General features: G+C 39.6%; 1 pseudogene; it reads left to right on the top strand.

Annotated features, from left to right (window-relative positions):
• Positions 1-19,810: 19,810 nt before the first annotated feature.
• LOC149305195 (U2 spliceosomal RNA) lies at positions 19,811-19,922 on the top strand (annotated as a pseudogene).
• Positions 19,923-21,066: the final 1,144 nt, after the last annotated feature.

Raw genomic sequence — 21,066 nt, 5'->3', positions numbered from 1 at the left:
GGCCGCCGGGCCGCGGAGAAGCCGGCAAAATGGAGGCCGCGGACCAAGGCAAATGAGCCCGGTGGAATGGGGATCCGGGGAGGGAACCTCCCCGAACCACACCACCCCACCAACCTCGGCCCTGTCGGCCTCCAAAGGAAGGGAGAAGCTCGAGGCTAGCTCCCTTCCAAGCTTGGCTCCGCTCTGCTCGGAGCCAAGCACCGACTGAGGCGGAGAGGCCTCCGAGCAGCAATATATACTGCTCGGCCCCTCCCCTCTGCGTCCTTTGCGGGGCCCCGCCCCCAAGGCCGAGCCCACCAATGGGCAGCCTTGGAGGACCGGAAGCCCCGCACCAGCAAGCCCGGCTCCTAGAGCGTCCCTGGGCCGGAAGGGCCGCCCCTTCCGGCCCCACCAGCCAATCAGGAGCCGAGGCAAGCCCCAGAGCACTCTGGGGCTTGTAGTTTTGCCGCGCTGCAGCGGCAAAGCAGTCTGCCCCGCTATCGGGGCGACTGCAATTAATACAAAATGACTGGATAATTCCACTTCATTGACAAGACACTGACAGGATAAGTGCAACATGTGGCCATCTTTTGTGTAATCTGCACTAAGGATGGGAGTGTGATCCACTTTGCTCCCGTGCCTGTCCTGTCCCCATCTGATAATCTCCATAGAACCCCATATAACTGCTTTGGACTGTGAAATATATATATTTCCACACAGTAATGGTGTAATTATTTATGATTTATAAATTGTCTCATTGATTAAAAATGGCATATAGGATTAATTAATAATAAAAAAGCATTGTCACTCATCTTTGATGAAGATAATACTGAGCATTCATAAGGGTTGTTCTAACTGTTCATATTATAATGTATGTCATGATTTCTATTCAATGACATTTCCAGTTTTCTGCCAAGTTGTGTTTGTGTGCGGATAGAAATTGATAAAGCAATACAGCAAACCAGATGGCATTATTTTAGATAGTTTGAAGCTACTTCATACAATGGGTTAGCTCCTTTTTTTAATGAGGCAGTAATTCAAATTAAGAGATTTCATAGGGGCCATAGAACAGTACACTCGGCCCCCGGGTTACGAAATTAATTCGTTCCGCCGCCATTTTCGTAACCCGGAAGGCTTCGTAAGCCGAAAAAGCCATAGGCGCTAATGGGGAAAAGCCGCGATTCCGTGCAAAATAGCGCCGAAAAGCACCAAAATTTTATTCGCAACCCGGAATAACCTTCGTAACCCGGAAATATTTTTTATTAATTTTTTTTTCGTAACCCGGAAATTTCGTATCGCGGCGCATTCGTATCCCGGGGTAAGAGTGTATTCAGTTTCATTTGTCACTGCATCAGCATTTCTAGGAATTTTAATAAACTACTTGATCAACAGCAGAAATATTTTCTTGTTCCAGACTCAGTTTGTGTCATACTTGAATCTCAGTGTGATATACAGCTTTTTTTGGCACAGACTACCCCACATTCCTCACATATGGCAGGAGTGCAAATTGTTATTGCAACTGCTAGCATTCCCTATCACTGACTATGACACCATGAGATTGTGGAAGTTGCAATTCAACTGCATTTGTAGGACCACACAATTCTCACCCCTGACATATGGTCATTCATCAGTCTTGAGTTGTAAGGCAGGTGAGCATTTATTTGGTCTTCTATTTTCCCAGAAGAAGCTCAAGACTGTATACATCATGGCTGGGAAAATTTGTACATCTCCAAATGTAGCTGGATTTCAAATCTCTTCATCTTTTACCATTGGCTGTGCTAGCTAGTGTGGATGGGAGTTCAGAAACAGTTGTGGGACCCCAAATTTTCATTTCTAATGTGTAGGTTAGCCCTTATTTTGGCTCATTTTATCTTCAGAACAGCCCTGTTAAAAAGGTTAATTGAGGAGATGTTTTATCCAGCTATTCATTTGTTTGTTGCTTGTTGATTTTAAATTGCATTCTATTGTTGAACTTTTACTGAGTCATCTTGTGAGAACATTGGCCTAAATCCACTTGGCAGTCTCAACTGGAAGAAACCTACTGAATCAATGACAAGTGTTGACTCACCAATTTCTCATTGATTCAGTGGGTCTACTCAAGCTGGAACTAGCAATTGGTTATAGGCCACAAGCTCCAAAAGTGCCATACAAATTAATATGTTAGCAACTGGTTCAAGATCACTCAGTATTTTTTGTGTGGATTTGAGCAAGGATCTCCCCATTTGTAGACCTCTAAGCACTATGCAGTACTGTTTAACACACAGTAACTGAGGGCTAAAACTTGCTCCATCTGATCTTGAAGCTAAGCAAAGGAATAAAAGGTGTTGTGAACAGATAGGCCAAAATAAAGCTGCTTCAGGTCACTTTGGAGGTATGCTGTTTATATGACATATGCATCTTAAGAGTCCAGATGCTGTGCCAAAGCTGCACTCCAGTCTTTAGGACTGGAGTATGGCTTTGGTGTGGCTTCCGGCCTCTTAGGACGCATGCAGCATGTAAATAGCATACTTCCAAAGTGACACGAAGCAGCTTTATTTTGGCCTGTCTGTTCGGGCCCTATATTTCAGAGCAGGGAAATGTCAAACCACCTCTAAGTATTCCTTGCCTAAGAAAATCCTGTGAAATTCATGGGGTCACCAAAAGTCAATGGGTGACTTGAAGGTAAACACAAAACTGAGCCAGATAGCTGCAACAGCTCTCATCTGCATTCATACAGGATTGTGTTTTAATGGTGTTATAGAACTGTTATGCTTTCAGAATTCACTTACAGATTCTTCACACATTGCTACACCTCTACATCAGCTGATGATTTTTCAGGGACATTATAGATCATTTAACTTATCCTTGGTTTTTGGCCATCCCATTCCTGCCCCCCACTCTTTCTCCCTTATCTCAAAGTCTTCTGCTTTATGAAAATCTCTTACTAAATGAGCCAGAACAAGACCAACTCATCAAACATAATTTTGATAATGAACATCACCATTTTACATTCAAATACCTCCCAAAATGGTGGCAATTTATTAATGTCAGATTAAGGCGCTCAGCTCATTATTCCTTTTCAGTAAAAAGGCCATTAATGAGTGAAGCATGCACACAGGCAAACTTCTAATTAAGGCGCCTATATGTGTTGAAAGCATGGTGCTGAGATACTGAGTGGCTGCCAGTGGATTATTGATATTTTTTCTTCTTTGCTGAGACTGCTTACTTATTGCTAATGTGGTGCTAATTGAGCCTGCCATATCTAAATTTAAAAACACCTCAGCACAGTTGTGCTTATTGCTGAATCTCGTCCACATAGCAACATTTCCAAAATATTCTCTTCAGCTTTAATTGCCTCCAGCAATTTCCAGTGTTATTGATTGAAAGGATTTTGGCAGTACAAAAACAAGAAGGATAGAAGGAGAGAGAGAGACCTATTGGGTTAATAGCTATTATTTCTAATATGTATACAGGGCTTCATTTGAAAAGGGCATAAAGAATAGCAACCTATGGGCTTGTCCAATCTTGCTTTCAGAAAAGTGAAAGAAATCAGCAGATTTCACAGAACTAAGAGCAATGGCTATTTTTAAAAAAATGATGTACCAGTCCTATGGGAAAAGTAATAGGGTAATGTAAGACAGAGGTGGGAACCATGTGATGGCCATTGCTAGACAACAGCTCTCATGTTCCCAAATGGGTAGATGTGCTGGCTAAGGCTAAGTGTTGTAGCCAAACCAATACCTGCATGACCACATATTCCCTATGTGATACACATACTGCCAAAAATCCACACTTAAAAACATGGAAGTGGCTTTGAAAAAAATGTATGACTTGGGCTGTTGTACTTTGTTCATATGATGAGAAGGCATGACTCACTTGAAAAGACAATAATGCCTGGCAAAGTAGAGGGCAGCAAGAAAAGAGGAAAGCTGCATTCCAGATGGATAGACTCCATTAAGGAAGACATGGCTTTGAGTCTGTAAGACCTTATCAGAGTGGGTGATGATGATGGGATTTGGAGGTCTCTCATTCATGGGGTCACAATGAGTCAACATCAACATAAGAACAGCTAATAGAAACATTTTTTACAAAAAAATGTTAAACAGGGCAGGAGGCCATACGACCTATTTGAAACATGAACTGCCATTCCAGGAGGCTTTCAGTAGAGATAATTTCATTTTGAGGCAGTCCAGAGGCACATTGGGAAACTGGGGACATGTGGAAAAAATGTCTTGGGGCCATATCCCACAACTGAATTTTGTTCATGCCTATAAAGGAGTTTCTGAAGGGCTATTATGCAGAAAATGGAGCAAGTTTGTCTTTTGCTGTTCCACAGACTAGAACCTGAACCAAATTACAAAAAAAGGAGATTCCAACTGAATGTTAGAAAGTGCTTGCAGGTGGTAAGAGCTGATCAAAAGTGGAATAGAATCTCTTAGACAGCTGTGGGCTCTCCTTCATTAGTGGTTTTTAAACAGATGTTAGATTACTACCTCTCAAGAATGTTCTCATAATAGATTTCTCTTCTTGCCAGGGTTGGACTAGATGATTCTTAGAACTCCTTCCAATTGTATGGTTCTGTGTTCTATGATTTTGTTAAGATAGAAGTTCTATGGCAGTCGACTTCATTTCCATATTCTTTTACCCAGGGTATAACAGCACAACAATTTGTATCTCATTCTTTACCTGCAACAAGGCATAGGACTTTTTTACACTGGGAAAATTGGAAGGTTAAACTGGTCACAATGCAGGGTAATCCAGGGCATTCGGGACAATTTCACAGTTGCTTTTTCAGATGATGCTGTGCACAAACTGGTCAGACTCAATGAATCAGGAAAAAACCACGTCCTGGAAAAGGAGGGCATCTGGGAGGTTTAGCCCTCGCTGGAATCAGGCAGGTTTATGGAGCAGCCACCTCCTCTTTCTCTCTAGAGTGTGTGTGTGTGTGTGTTTGTGGTTTCATGGACATTTGCAAAGGGAAACCTCAGCCTTCCCTCCTCTGTAACAGCTTCTGGGGCAAAGAGGATTTTCCTCCCTGGTTTCCCTTCCCTCACTGGAGCATGCCTGTGTGTACTTGTGGGAGTGACAGTTTGGAGCATGTGCGAAAAAGTTATTTCCAAGCTAGCAACAGGGATTTCTCCTCATCCCTCTGAAACCTAAATTTGCTGTCAACCCACTTTCTTCCCTAAGTAATGTGCTTTTAACCCCTTGTTATGCTCTGCATGTGATAAGCATTAGCGAATTTGCTTGCTTTTCCAGGATGCCAACACTTTAACCATTTTTGGGATGGAAGCATATAGGTCCCTGTGTGATAAAGTCCATAGCAATGCCACAAGGCTGAAACTAGAGCAAAATCCAAAATCCACAAAACAGTGACACCCTTATTGGGACAACTAAAAAAAGAACAAAAAACAAAGAGCAATAAAATCCAGGTAATCCAAGTTCAACTCCATTAGCAACAGAAAAGTAACAGTGGTTTTACATGTTTGGACTCTTTTCTCACACTGACTTTGATGATATTTGGATAAGAGTAATTTAGTAGAGTGATATAAATCACCCTATGAGAGGCAGTGTGACATAGTGGTTTGAGTACTGAACTAGGATCCTAGGAAATCAGAGTTCAAAACCCCTCTGAACCATGGAACACACTGGAAGACATTGGGCAAGTCACACTCTCTCAGTTTCAGAGGGAAATAATGGCAAACATCCTCTGAATAAATCTTGCCAAGGAAACAATGTGACAAGTGAGAAATAAATGATTTGAAGACACATAACAATAATGATCCAAATAGGAGCTATTGGTTTTTCACCAAAAATATTTACATTGAAGACTAAAGCCATAGACCAGGTTCCATATTGATAACGGAACTGTATCTGTCAGTGGAAGTGGGAGAGGGGAAATTGCTTGGGCTCTCTTTTATACAATAACTACAAGTCCCTTATCTTTCTTCACTGTATGTTTGATGGTGTATTGGTTTGATGGTTTATTGCAGTGGTTTCCTTTTGGATTAGAGTAATATTTGGTAGACTGAGGCTCTTGGAGGTTTTTCATGCATAGGGACACCAAAAGTTAAAGATGACTTGATAGGAAATAAGAACAACAACACCTGTTTCTCTTCTAAGTGCTTGATAATGTACATGAGTATTCACCATCAATATGCTTCCCGTTTTATTATTGCTCTGAGGACCTCTTTATTGTAATTCACTTGCTACTCACAGAAATTGGCCTAGCTATTCAAGAAATCACCAGGAGTGTAGTAAAAAAAGAGAAAGGTTGTCTTAACATACTCTAATTGAAAACATAGACATGTGGTTTGTTGGGGATTTTTATTTCAGATTTCAGGCCATTGTTGTGGGGAAATATGCAAAAAGGAAACAGAGAGAAGAGTATTTTGTCAGGAGAGAGAGAGAGATTGTTTCTTGTGCAAAAACATTGTGGCTTTTGTGCAAAGCAACTGTTTTTCTTTTCCTCGAAAAAGTCCTGAAATAGAAAAGCAATTAAAAAAACTATTATAATCTCACTCAACAGGAGGAAAGTTTTGAAATACTCTGTTCTTTTGTGAAAGAATGAAACAAGCAAAGATTTTCATCTGCCATCATCTCTTTTTCTTCTGCTTTCACACATCTATGAGAAATAATTGTTTCATTTAAGCTGCTTACCAGTATCTCTGAATTTCATGTTTATCTCTTCTGAAAGTTAACCCCCCTACACACACACACACAAATATTCATTGCATCTTTACCTCGAAATGTACTTTTTTTCACTGAAGAATCCATGTATACAGTGGTAATATTTTAATGTTGCTCTGGGCATTGTATGGAGAAAGTGGCCACCACTATTGATTATCAGTTAAAACTGCTAGAACATGCACAACCTCTTTTAATGTAGGGACCTTATAAGCAGGGCATGCACCCTTTTCTGAAATGTCTTTGTCTGCATGCAATTAAATGCACACTCCCAGGGGTTAGTTGTTCTTTTTGCACAGGTTGAGTTTCTCATATCTGAAATGCTTTAGACCAGAAGAGTTTGGGATTTTGCAGCTTTTCAGATGTTGGAATGTTTCCATATACATAATGAGATATTTTGGAGAAGGGACCCAAGTCTAAACAAGAATTTTATTTATGTTTTGTATACACTTCATATACATAGTTTGAAGGTAATTTTATCCATCAGATTGTTAATAATTTTGTGCAAGAAACAAAGTTTGGATATACTGACCCATTAGAAAGCAAAGGTATCCCTGCCCCAGCCACCTATGTGGACATTTTGGGATATTGGAATATTTTGGATTTCAGAATTCCAGATAAGGGAGGCCATCCCATAATTTATCAAAATACTTATACATTGTGAAGTTGAAGGCTTTCAAGGCCAGCATCCATAGTTTTTTTGTGGGTTTTTTGTTTTTTGTGGCCATGTTCTAGGAGAGTTTATTCCTGATGCTTCGCTGGCATCTATGACTGGCTTCTTCACAGATGCTGGCATGGAAGTGAGTGGGGTATTTATATACTATGTGACCCTAGGTTGGGAAGAGTGATTTACATGTTAATCTGTGTATTGTTCTGTTGTTGAATGGCAAGGATATGCAAGGAAGATTTGTGTCTGTTTAATTAGTGATCCTATGGCGCGTTACAGACCGCCCAAAAGAGGCGCCTCCTCGGCACCTCTCTTTGTTGCACAGCTGAGCTGCAGCATATAAATTGTGCGGCCAAGCTGCACAGCAAAGAAGGAGCTCAAAAAAGCAGCTGCTTCTTGTGGCGCTGCAAAGCCCCAAAGACGGCGCTATAACGTCGCAGCTGCACAGCTCCATATGGATAGGTGCGCCGTACGTATGGTGCTGCACAACTGCGGTGCATGCATGACGTGCTAGGGTTGCACACTGTGTACACGCGCCGCCCCGAGGCAACCCTAGCACGTCGTGGGCATGCTGCAAAGGGCCAGTCTGTAACGTGCCATTGTCTGCTGGGAAAAACCTTGATCCTGGGTGGTTTTCATTTGCATTTTGCTGTCTTAATTTTGGTGTTTTTCTAAAGATGCCAGAAACAAATGCCGGCAAAACGTCAGGAATAAACTTTTCTACAACAGAGCCACATAGTCTGAAAAACCCACAAAAAACTACTTATACATTATCTGAGATAACCTTGGATACTTTTATGATCCCCATATTACGTGGTGGGGAATGGAGTAATTTATCTGTTAACTTTGATTCTGAAATATAAATTTAAAAAATTTATTCTCTAACATAGCAGCTGAAGCTTCTCATTATGCTGAGTATTGTGACAATTATGTTCATTATCTGAATCTTTCCCAGTTATTGTAATGGTAGCTGGAAGGATATAGAAACATTATACCAAATTGCCTACTTCTAGTACTTTCATCTGAAATGCCCAAGCATTAAGCAAGTGAGTAGTGTATAACTGGTAGACTGGCTCACGTGAAATGTAATCAACATTTTCATATTTCAGTAGTGAAGTAGTGATCACTAAGAGGGTATGGCACAGGGACAGTTTATGATGTAAATAGCCCAGAGCTGGCAAGGATATGAATTGTACTCAGATTTTATTGAATGACACAGGAGATATGATGGAGGATTGTGACTATATAGTGTGGAAAAGATGTTAGAGTACCTACCAAAATAAAATTAAGAGAAATAAGTTATGTTGTAGATGATGTAAATCTGTGTTAACATGTGAAATTTCCTTTAAAAAATTCCTTTTTGAAATATGGAGAGTTTGTGGGTGAGGGGAGAAAAGGGAGAAATTATGATGAGTATGTGGTGCAGCCTGTTTCATTTTAAGCAGAATGTCTGAAATGCAGTCAATGCTGACAACACTAAGCTGAAATGAACCTATGGTCTTCTTCAATATAAGGCATTATATAAATTATAAAATGGTCTGTGTTTCTGTATTATTAGAAGGTAATTACATGGAAGAGTTTATGTAAAAGTGACTATAGAAGACTGATGGAGTTTATTTTCACAAGGGTGGTAATGGTTGGAGAAAGTGACAGTGGAAGGGGTTTTCATAATGATGTCATGACAGTGAACAGAGAGTGGCATGTGGAATTGGGGTCCAGATTAGTGATTAGGATTGACAGGAATAAGAAAAGGGGAGGGAGAAACTGTGTGAAGAAAGATGGTGTTGTGTATTCAAAATGGTTTGTCATTGGTTGTTGTTGCTGTTGTTGTGTGCCTTCAAGTCATTTCCAATATATGGCAACCCTAACCTGGGGTTTTCTTGGCAAGGTTTTTTCAGTGGAGAGTTGCCATTGCCTTCCCCTGAGGTTGAGAGCATGTGATTCACCAAAGGTCACCCGGTGGGTTTCATGGCCGAGCTGTCAGTTCTCTTTTCCGAGAACAGCTGTTCACCAGCATCACCATCTGGAATCTGCCTGAGCGGTAGGAACGGAACCACTGAAATACAATGCCCCCAATTCCCAACCCTCTTGGGCATTCAAGAAGGATGCCATGGTCTATGGTATCAAATGCCGCTGAGATGTCCAAGAGCCACCAGCAGGGTGTCTGTCGATGCCCAGACAGAGATGATCGACTAGGGCAACAATGGCAGTCTCAACTCTGTATCCCGCCCTAAAGCCAGCTTGAAATTGGTCCAGATAATCGGCTTCATCCAAGATAGCCTGGAGTTGGAAGGCGACTGCCCTCTCGATCACCTTGCCCAAGAATAGTAGTAAAGAGACTGGCCTATAGTTGTGCCTTATCAGGGGATCTAGAAAGGGTTTCTTTAAGAGTGGTTTAAGCATGAACAACATGTGAAAGTCCTTCCCATGATTGAGCGGGAAGGACAGGACAATGACAAGACGTCCCTCGTGTAATAATCTCCCTTGTCACAAATTCCCCTTGCATCACAGATTGCTTGCATGAAAGGACATGGAAGTGTCAGCCAGCTGCTTCCCAACCAACAGGAGAACAGAACCCTGTTGTTCACAAGGGTACCCTCCATATGCAGTTAATCTCCAGTGCTGCTGCCCAGTGCAGACTTTCATGGTCCCTGTGAATTCCTTAAACTAGTGAATATATAGGGATAATGAATACAAACCAGTTATAAATGTGTAACTCTAGGATTAGTGAATTCTGGCTCTTATTTTAAGTAGCTATCATAACTGGGTAAACAGGCTGGTTACTATTATCATTGTAACTCCTCTCCCCCCCCCTCCCCAGACCAAGTCTTCTATGGAGGTTACTCTTCCCTAGTAATGTTTAGGATTGCATGCTTGATAAGACTGTTGGAGGAAAATATAGTTTCCTTGATTTGTACCTTTTCTTTTATAAAAAAAGAGACTTTCTCACACAACATGAGAGTTAACATTTAACCTGAAAATCGTTTCTTTTGTAATGGTCCTGTAAGCAAAATGTCCAGCTTTATCATTATTACACAAAGACATTGGTTGTAGCACTATGAACCTCATTTAAATAAAAACCTGTCTGATTGGTTATCACTAATATGTCACTAATAATCCTTTATATTTAATCAGAAATAAAAAGCTTGGTAAATTCTATGCTTTATTCTAAATTTTACTTTTTTAACCCTTTTAAAAATGGGTCAGGTTTTGCGCCTTTTTAAATGGTATTTGGCTATTTAATATGTTATTTATATTATTTAACATGTTCATGGTTCTACCTGTATGCTCAAAATAGCACACTTCTGATGAAAAAAAAAATAGAGTCTCCACTAACCAAAAGATTTGGTTTGAATCCTGGGTTAGAAGTCCATACATCTAATTAATTATCACTAGAAATTAACAAACTGGTACAACTTTCACTCCTTTTCAATAGAACCAGACGAAACGTTCAGAACAGTAGCCTCTTTGCAGGAGGCTGTGCTTGCCATATTTCAGTTAAGTATACTTAACTGATAGAGAATACAGGCCATTAAATGTTTATTTATTTGAACGTTACACTATTTAAATGAACAAGTCACAGAGAAGTGTAGTGTGAGATAATCTATTAATGATGCTCAATCCATGCAAAAATCTCAGAGTACCAAATTTATATATTCCTTGATTTGAACATTTTCTAACATACTCAGCTATGATACTGTCAAACATCAATTGGTTTTTTTGTTGAAAAGGACAAGTAACATATTGGTAGAAATTCATGATTTTCTTGGGGTCGGCACAGAGAATAAATAATGGAGACAACAGTATGTGTATTCCCTGTTCCTCTGTGTTAGAAAATGCAAGGTACTGCCAGAAGGAGAATGGGTAAATAGTTATTCTGCTTTCCTCAGAACATCAAGAAGTACCTGCCAAAGGGAACGTTCAAAATACAGTGAAGGTTGACTTTCAGAAGTGAATACTAGAAACAGTGAGTGTTGTCATTCAGAAATGAAGTTCCTTCATGTACAAACTTACAAATCTCTTCCCCCATTTTTCAAAGAATCACATTTGCGAGTTTGAGTGTTATATGTTAAAGGACAATTAAATTTATTTTATGTCATCACCTGTGGATGGGCCTTAAAGTATGCACAATCAGAGCATTTTGGACTGTATATTATAAAATACCGAGCTTTCTAGATGTTGGGTAGTCAAACCTAAGCACCTCTGGGGACAAAAATCCTGTATGAATGTTGGCCAACACATATTAATTTGGCATTCACTGGTGTTTTTCATTTTGACTGGTATCATAAGGAAATGAGACAGCATTCTTTTCCTGCAGAAAAACTTCAGAACATAGAAGATCTGAGGAAGATGATTCATGTTTTTTTGCATTTATCTTTGTCCACATACCACACTCTGATGCTATATATAATATCCCAGGAAAAAGAAATTGAACTACATATAAGAACTGAGCAGCCGATGACATGAATCAGCCGAGAGTGGCAAAAATCACAATCAGGCAAGAGATTCCTACTAGTGCTAGACTCAAGGTCAACTACTGCATCAGGGGGGAAATGAAAAATTTAGGGTAGTGAATTAAAGAGCTTCATGGTGACGATAAAAAATCCTGAAAAATAACACAGTCAGAAAGGTCTGCCAGGTAACTGGAAGAAATGGAAAAGTGTCTGCTATGATGGAAAATCCTATAAAAGCAAAGAACTGCAGGAGAAACTCTATAAGTGTTGGAAATGTTGAAAGTGGGATCCAAAGGTTGCATCAAATTTTATATGATTCATTTTCAACATTTACTCCCTGACAACTGCCGCTAAAATTGTCTTAGGACAATATCACACTAAACTGTTATAGCAGTCTTATTCCACTTTAACTGGTTGGCTGCCTCCTGTGGAATCCTGGGATTTGCAGTTTAGGGAGGATCATTTAGCATTCTCAGCCAGGGAACTCTTAGCTCTCACTAAACTACAAAACTCAGAATGCCATATAAATTGAGAGCAATCTAAAAGCAGATACACACATACATAATGCAGTGGTAATTCTTTTTTTGCTTAATTTATCACTCTAAGAATGTCACATAAAAGTCCATTTACACTAGCCTTCAATAATACATATGCCCCTGACTTCCAAAAATATATCCCCTCCGAGATGGAAGTGACATTCCCTAGGTAGCCATTTTAACACAAACTGATCTACTTCATACTTCAGAAACTAATGTGCAAAGTGAAATGCACTGATTTAGTTTTCTTACATGGATATTATAATGCACATTCCTGATAAAAATTTGCATAGATATGTACATGAACAAAAACAGTGTACAAAAATGTGCACTACGTAAAATTCAATACAAAAGGATCCTACAAGGGGGAAAGACTTGTGAAAAAAGCTGTATTCAGGAAATTTCTTTACTCAATACAAACATATATTTGCGGGGACTTAAAGAAACATTCATAATCTGATGCTCAAATAAAATGGGACCGATTTGTAATTTAAAAATTGGAGATGTTACAGAAAGTGATAAAAGTTTGGTTGTTTTTTTTCTTCCTGCCAAAAAATCTTTTTACAAAATCTCTTAATATTTTCTTAGAATTACATCCACTTGCTTTTTCATTAGTTCATTCCTACAACTAAAAGTCTGCATCTGAAGCCTCTAGGATGATTTTTCTAATACACATCAACGTTAAGTGAAGTGCTTTGGCTGAAGGAAAACTGAAACTGACAGGTATAGTTTAAAGTGCTCAGTGGAGAAAACTAATCATTGTTAGTATCATTCGAAAGGTCATCAGTACCTCTTTTAGAAAGTACCTCACACAAAGACAAGAACAGTGAGGAATGTTAAGCTAAATGTAAGGTGAATGTTCAGCTGAATTTGCTTGATTGAGTTTGCCGGCTGGAATGATTTAAGTTATTTAGGTAAATGCATATTGTTAAAGATGAAATGGAAACCATTTTTTAAAAAAACCCTCTGTATCTAAATTGAGAACATTGGCCTGCCTTGTAGAAAGTAATGGAAATATATGAAAGGGTTTTCTAAAGCAGGGTTTCAGTCACCAATCCTCTATCTTAGAACCAAAATATTCTTGTGCCTTTACTTAAGCTGTTTGTGTGTGCGCATGCGTGCATGTGCATACATGTGTGCATGTGTGGTGAGAGACAGACTGAGGAGCTGAATAGCAATAGCAACATCAAGTACATTTCTACAACACTTATCAGTACACTTAAGCACTCCCTCGGCGGTTTACAAATTGTAAGCTAATTGCCCCAACAATCTGGGTACTCATTTTAGCAACCTCGGAAGGATGCAAGCCTGAGTCAAGCTTGACCCCTTTCTCTGGTATTGAACTCGCAACCTTATGGTTTTGAGTGAGTGGCTGCAGTATAGGCATTTAACAACTGCGCCACCAGGGCTCCTATATTTTGGTAGTTCCACTCTGAACTTTGACAAAGGTCAGTAGAGAATGTGTTACTCTTTAAAATTTACTTTAAAGGTCTTTAAACAAATCTAATGAATGTGTGGCACATGGGTGTAATAGGACCATGGCTCAAGGTGCTGCTTTGTATAACATGCACAGCTATGGATATGAAAAACCTCTTAATCGCTTTTTCATTACAAAAATACCCCAATTTTCACACTTTTCAGCATATTTTTTTCTTAATGCCTGTGCACATATTGAGAGCCAGCATAGCATAGTGGTTTGAGTGCTGTACTAGGACACTGAGGCCTTGTTCCCACAATATTTAAATCGGATCGTGATGCAAATTAAATGGGCAGGGTTCCCACTGAATCCGATTTCAAAAATCAATTCAGAAAGGGGGGCATGCTTTTTGCCCATTTTTGCCCATTTAATCCACCTCAAAAAGACGCTGGGAAAATTAGGTAAATTTTGCGCTGAATTTATTTATTTAGAAATAAATTGATTCATAGAATCGTAAAGTTGGAAGGGAACACAAGGGCCATTCACACCAACCTCCTGCCATGCAGAAAATTCAGGCCAAGTGGGAACCAGGCATATTGAATCGGAATCGAATCTGCCCTGGTTCCAGCCTGGGGGGCAGCTGGCATGGACCAGCCTCTCCTGGCCCCAAAATCCCTGGTCCACCCTCCTTGCTGGCTTCTTTGGCCACTGACTGGGTTCCCTGGGCTTGTTTTTTAATTTCCTGCAGTCAGGGAGGCCAGAAGGAAGTTGCAGAGATGCTGGAAGGCTTGTGACCTCCTTCTTGACTTTTCCCCAGTTTCTCTGCAACATCCTTCCAGACTCCCCAGCCGCAGGAATTTTTTTTAAAAGCCCAGGACACCCGGTCAGTGGCCAAAGAAGCTGGTAAGGAGACTGGGCTGGGGATTTTGGGGCCAGGAGAGGCCAGAGACAGGACGGGCCATCAAGCTGCCCCCCCCCCCCAGCACTGAACCGATTCCTGAAACCATCACAAACATAGTAGGAACCACGTTTTTTTCAGAACCGGTTTCAAGAACTGGTTCAGGAAATGGATTTTCCAGTAAGTGGGAACAAGGCCTGAGAGATTTGAATACCTGTTTGCCCATGACACCAACTGCACTTTGGCAAATCAAACTGTCTCAGCCTTAGAGGAAGGGAAAGGCAAATCCTTTCTGAACAAATCTTGCTAAGAAAAATCCCTGATAGGGTCACCTTAGGGTTGCCATAAGTCAGAAATGATATGAAGGCACGCAACAGCAACAACAACTGTGCACATTTCCAATTAACAAATGTATATTTGTATACATTTCTTGAACATCTGTATTTTGAGTTGTGTTCATTTATTTACATACACATTGGAAAGCAAAACAAAAACAAAAAGCTTCCACTTGCAATTTCATCCCAGTGACAAGAAACTGAAGGTACACACACAGACTAAATAGCAGTCTTGTATAACACAAACTAAATAAATTCTTAAAGGTAAACAAATTCCTTTTCCAAATCTGTACAGATAGAATGTGTATAAATACATACTTCCTCCCAGTGAGAAGTTGGGTCCCCAGTCAAACATGCAGAACATACATGTTCACATTTGTTTCTGTGCTTAAATAGGCTAGATTCAATCCTTTGAAGCTTAACAATGGCATACAAAAGTCAGTGAAAAAAATCACTGGTCCCATTTCTCATGCCACACATTCATTTTATGTGCAATTGTGCAAGGTTTTCGGTAGGGTTGGCTGAGAGATCGTGACTAGTTAAAGATGACAAAGTAAGCTTTAACATTAGGAAGATCTGAATGGGAGTTCCCTGCTTCAGATCAAGCATTCTAAACATTATATTGCATTGGCTCTTTCAAACCAGTGCTTACTGTACAAAGATTACAAAGGCGCATTACAGACATGCCGAAGGGGCGTACTAGGGTTAGGAAGGGGCGTGTTAGGGACCGAGTCCATACAAAATAGCATCTGGACGTCACGTGGTGGAAGTGACGCCTCGCGGCGCCACTTCCGGAGCCCAGAAAGAAGCGCCATTTCAGCACTTCTTTCTTGTTGCACCCGGGAACCGCGCGGTTTGGCTGCTGCAGTTCCCGGACATAGCAACCGGCGGCGGCAGCAAAACACCCTTCTTGGGCGCTCTGTAACGCATCAAAGAGTACAAAGTCTGAAGCATGATGGTAGAATCTAGTAGACAGATCAGCCATCTCAAGAATTAATGAGCATGATTTGCATATTATGCAAATTAATCTATATATCATGTAAAATAGGCTGCCAGGATTTGGAGAAGTGCAATGTGGTAACCCTATGTAGATCCTGTGTAGGACCAGGGTGTGCCTCAACCTCTGCTGATTCCTGAGGATGGCTATCAGCTATCAGGTGGCATCTCCAGTTCTCCTTTAGATGAAGCATCTTTGAATTGAATCAGTTTGCTGCCTTGGGTCCCTTCTGGGAGAAAGGTGACATACAAATGAAATAATAAATAAATAAATAAATAAATAAATAAATAAATAAATAAATAAACAAACAAATAAATGGGGTCCACCATCCTGGCTGTCAGCCTCTGATGACTCTTCCTCTATGTTAGACATGACTTGATCTTCTCTCTTGCTCTCTCCTGAAGTGGTCTCTGCCCTGCACTATGGCTTCAAACTCTGCTTCACATGGTTGGGAAACCCTCTAAGGAGATTATTTCACCTGAAATCTGCATGGGGATAGACATGGGATGTAACCGCGAGTGATGTATCTCATCACACTGCCTAGTGCCCAGGCAGTAAGCAGCCCATATCCAACTTGGGCTTCTCCTGCAGCTTTTCAAGAACAGGAAAATCCCATACAAGAAAAGCTGCCAGAAAAACCCGGGTTGGATACAGGCTGCCTATTGCCTGGGCACTAGGCAGTGCAATAAGATTTGTCACTCAAAGTTACAACTCACATCTATCCTGGCGCGGATTTTGCATGTGATAATCTCCTAAATCAGATTTTCAAGTTGCATGGAAAAGGGAATAATTGATCAAGTGCATTGTACTGGTTTGGGCCCATATACCAAAATATTTAATGGACTCCCCATCCCACCCACCCTCATTTCAGTTCCATGACATTCTTAGTTGTAAGTAGCTCCACTGTCAAATACATAACTTTAGTTTGATGAATTCATGTTTGAAACATAACGAAGGCTAATTTTGCAACCTCTCATTATAATTCCCAAGGACTTTTGCTTGGATTTTACTGTCAGTGGGGGAGGAGTTGCCTACACAGTAATTTTGAGATTGTTCACAGGTGCTTTTTCTTGAGAAATGGACCTAAAAATTCCTTGCCAAAAATGTGTTGAATTGTAATAGGACATTTCTGAAGCAGGTGTGCATCAAATGGCACAGCACTTGCTTGCGAGAAGGGAAGAAAGAAGGCAATTTTGTAAAGGCTGAGCATCTTTCTGCGCCACCCTCAAACACTCAAGCACTCAAAGGGAAGATGCTGAACAGTAGGGGGCTGCCAGCAGAATGATGGGGAGGTGGATTGCCTGTGATTTCTCCCACGCAAAGGCAAGTAAGTATACTGTATCTCAGATGTCCCCTTTCTGAACACCAATTTTCAATCTTCCTCCCACATAAAATCATTTTGTTTAAAGTGCATTGTTGCTTCATCTTTTTTTTTTTAAAAAAGTGACTAATGACAAGAAATGCTACCACAGGTGTCTGCTGGCAGTTTTATCAAGCTTGAAATTAAAAGCCAATTTATGAGGTATCAAAGTCAGGACAGGGTTTTACATCTTCTTCAATTTTTTAGGGCTCTCCAAGTGTCACAGAGAGAGAGTTTCATTGGTAACAAGTAAGAATGGGAAAGATAGATAGACAGATAGACAGATATGTTTCTGCTCTGAATTTACTAAAATTTGCTTGTTTCATGAAATTTGGCATAGAAAGGACTGTTCATTGTCCCTCTTTTAAAAATAAATGTGGGGAAAAAAGGGGAAAGGAACAGATTTCTTCCTCTGAAAGAAATATCAACTCATTGCCTTAAATATACAGGTGTGTAAAATATGTCTACATGCATAGCAGATAGAGGTATTTTAATTATAACTTAATTGTAGGCAATTGTAGAAAATGCAAAGAACTTGCATCCAGTTTTGCATGCTTGGGTCTTAAGAGTCTTGGTTTAAAAACCCTGTCTATATGAAAAGGTTTGTGGTTTTGATTTAGGATTGCCGCCTCAAACTGGGGGTTCTCACCCACTATCTAATTTTTCTGTGCTGGATCAATAGCAAAAATATGTAAGCTGTACATATTAAGAAAAATTGCTGCTAGTCCATTTCCAGGCACAATTCAAAGCTCTATTTATGGCCCAGCAAGCTGGAGCACCCAGAAGCCAGCCCATGTGTGGATAGCTTTTGGGCATCTTGGGGGCGTGCGTTGTCTGTCCGCCATTACCCCAAGTCGGCTGGAAGCTGGCTTTTTATGCCGGTGTGTTTCAGCCCTAAGCCACCAGATCTGGAGGAAAGGTGGGATATACAGAAATTAAATTACATTAAATGCATAAAAATGATAAAACTGTGTTTGTTAAGCAAAGTGAGCAGTAAAATACACATGAATTTCCTAATAAGAAGCAGGGAAGTCTGATAACTTCTGTGTCAGTGAGATGATAAAGCCACTCTGAGTTTTCATCTTCTAGACATTAAAGGAGCTATCCAAGGTGAACAGTCTATTTGAGGGATATTGCTCAGTATCTTGGACAACTCCATCTGAACTTGTAATACAACCCAGAGAATATTCACTGTTATGGAAACCTCCAGCTCACAAACCCAGAGAAGAACTTGGAAGGGATGAGAATAATGATGAGATTCTGGGAAACACAATGAAAACGGAATGTAACAGAACACGACATCCCTACTTGACTTAATATTGCTTTATTTTAGTGGTTTCCCAAACATTCACATAAGATATTTTGGGTATCCAAGTGAGACAATGGCAAAAAATAACACTGGAAGTGAACATACTGAAGGAAAGAAAGGTAAAGAATAAATATAATTTATAAACAGCCTGTGTGCAAAAATAAATTGGGGCCCAGTATGTTAGACCTTTGACACATCAGTACTATTTTGAATAAGAAGGAATAAGTAAAAAATAAGCCTGAGATGAGATAATAATAAGAAAAATAATAAGCATGATAAAATGGTTTTCTTCAAAGCCATTTATAACACTAGAAATAATACTGAAAATTGTAGGTGATTAGGATAAAAGGATGCTAACATTTTGGGGGGAAATGCAGTAAAGAAAGGATACAAAATGAGAAGCTATTACCACAGGATGAAAAGGAAAGGCACTTCCTAAGAGACGTGGAGGGAAGAAGGAAGAAAGTACTAAATAAAGTATTGGTCAGACTCAGTATTAAACTAGGAGTTTGTCTCTAAAAATGAAAAAGTAAACCGATGCTCAGTATTCTATAGCATGAATACAACAAAGGGTTGGATGGCTGAAGTAAAAACATACCTTGATATGATTTTATGTATCTACCAGTAATTAATAGCAGAAAATTGATGACAGAACACTAAATTAAAAATGATCTGGTATTTCTCTGGGAAAAACATTCTCTGCAAGGACGTGTAAAGAGAAGAAAGAACCAGTAGGTTCAATTTAAGGCTTCGTTCCAAATGTTAAAACGCAGCTGCCAATAAAGTGTGAGGGCAACTAGAGACTGTCTATGTCCATAGCCATTCATAATCCTTCCTCCATTTCCCTGGAACTAGTAGTGAAGTGAGGATCTTCAGTGGTTATAGGTTCCCTCCATTGTACAGACCATGGCCTAGATTTATTCATCTGTAACCTGTTCTGTATAAATGATCGCATTTCGTAGTAATGCATGTAGGAGGCTGCATCTGCACAGCAGAAATAATCCAAGTTGACACCACTTTAACTGCCATAGCCCAATGCTATAGAATTCTGAGAACTGTAATTTTGTGAGACATTTAGACTTCTCTGTCAGACAGCTCTAGTGCCACAACAAACTCCAATTCCCAGAATTCCATAACGTTGAGCTATGGCAGTTAAAACAATGTTAACCTGGATTATTTCTGCAGTGTGGATGCAGCTGTAGTAGTACATAATTTATGTAGTATCTGTTCTTATCAGTTTAATATCTGATATGTCCTCTATTTGAGGACTATATATTAAATGGATTTTTGGAGCTGTACATAATTTATTAATGCTTAGACCTTATACCTTTTGCATACAAAATGAATAAATACACCATAAAAGTACAATGATATAATAGTAGTACAGAAAATAAATAACCTAATAGTAATGTATTATTTTTATTTATATTTTAAATTTAATGTAATGTTAATACAAAGTCTAGACCATTTTAAAAACCTAAGCTGGATTTTGAAATGTAGAGAATTGAGGAATCAGAAAAGTAATAACACTGTGATTTTTTTCATTTCATTCAACCTTTATTAGGCATACAACAACATACATTTACAATAAAACTGCAAGATCGTTATTATGAAATGTATACCATAAGCTTGTTGCCTCCATCAGAAAATTGGCCATTAATATACTGTAATGTATATACAAGTCCAAGGCTGCAGCTGGACTGCAATAATAATGCAGTGTGACAACACTTAAATAATGCGGTGTGACAACACATGGCTCAATGTTATGAATTTCTAGGATTTGTAGTTTGTTGTGGCACCAGAGCTCTCTGATAGAGAAGGCTAAGTATCTCACAAAATGACAGTGTCCCAGAATTTCATAGCACTGAACCATAGCAGTTAAAGTGGTGTCAAAGTGCATTATTTCTGCAGTGCAGAAGCAGCCGAACACATGAAAATCACTTCCAAAGGACCAAATGCAATTATCAGTCATCTGTATTTCCTACTTATTTCTTACTTATTAGGCCTTCCGCTTTTCTACATTTTATTGCTTACTTTGTCAGAATTGATATTCATACCTTCTCGCTTATATTAGGATATTTTTACTACTTTTTTAAATGCTGGCATGCTGGGTTGGTTGTTGTTGTTGTTCTTGCTCAGCCACTATTGTTTTTGTTGCATTTTATTACATTTTAGCCATTTTATGTTAAAAAAGTACAAGGTATACAAATTTTAAATAACAAAATAATCTCTGTAAAAACTAGGCTGTGGAATGACAGGATTAAGGATTGTCTTGGGAAAGTGAAAGCATAAAGTGAAAGGGGAAAAAAATCAATGAAAAGCTCACTAAAGGCAAACCTAAATTGGAAAGGATAATCAAACGATGAAATTGAGGATGGAGGAACAGTCACTAGGTAACATACCTGAGGGAGGTCTAAGAGTTGTAATGGGCAATCGAGTAAATATGAA

The sequence above is a fragment of the Sceloporus occidentalis genome, unplaced genomic scaffold, assembly GCF_023333645.1.
Source record: "Sceloporus occidentalis isolate IW3139 unplaced genomic scaffold, rSceOcc1.0.p SCAF_12, whole genome shotgun sequence".
Taxonomy (NCBI): domain Eukaryota; kingdom Metazoa; phylum Chordata; class Lepidosauria; order Squamata; family Phrynosomatidae; genus Sceloporus; species Sceloporus occidentalis.
Note: the sequence above shows the minus strand (reverse complement) of the source record. Positions and strands in the feature narration are given on the sequence as shown.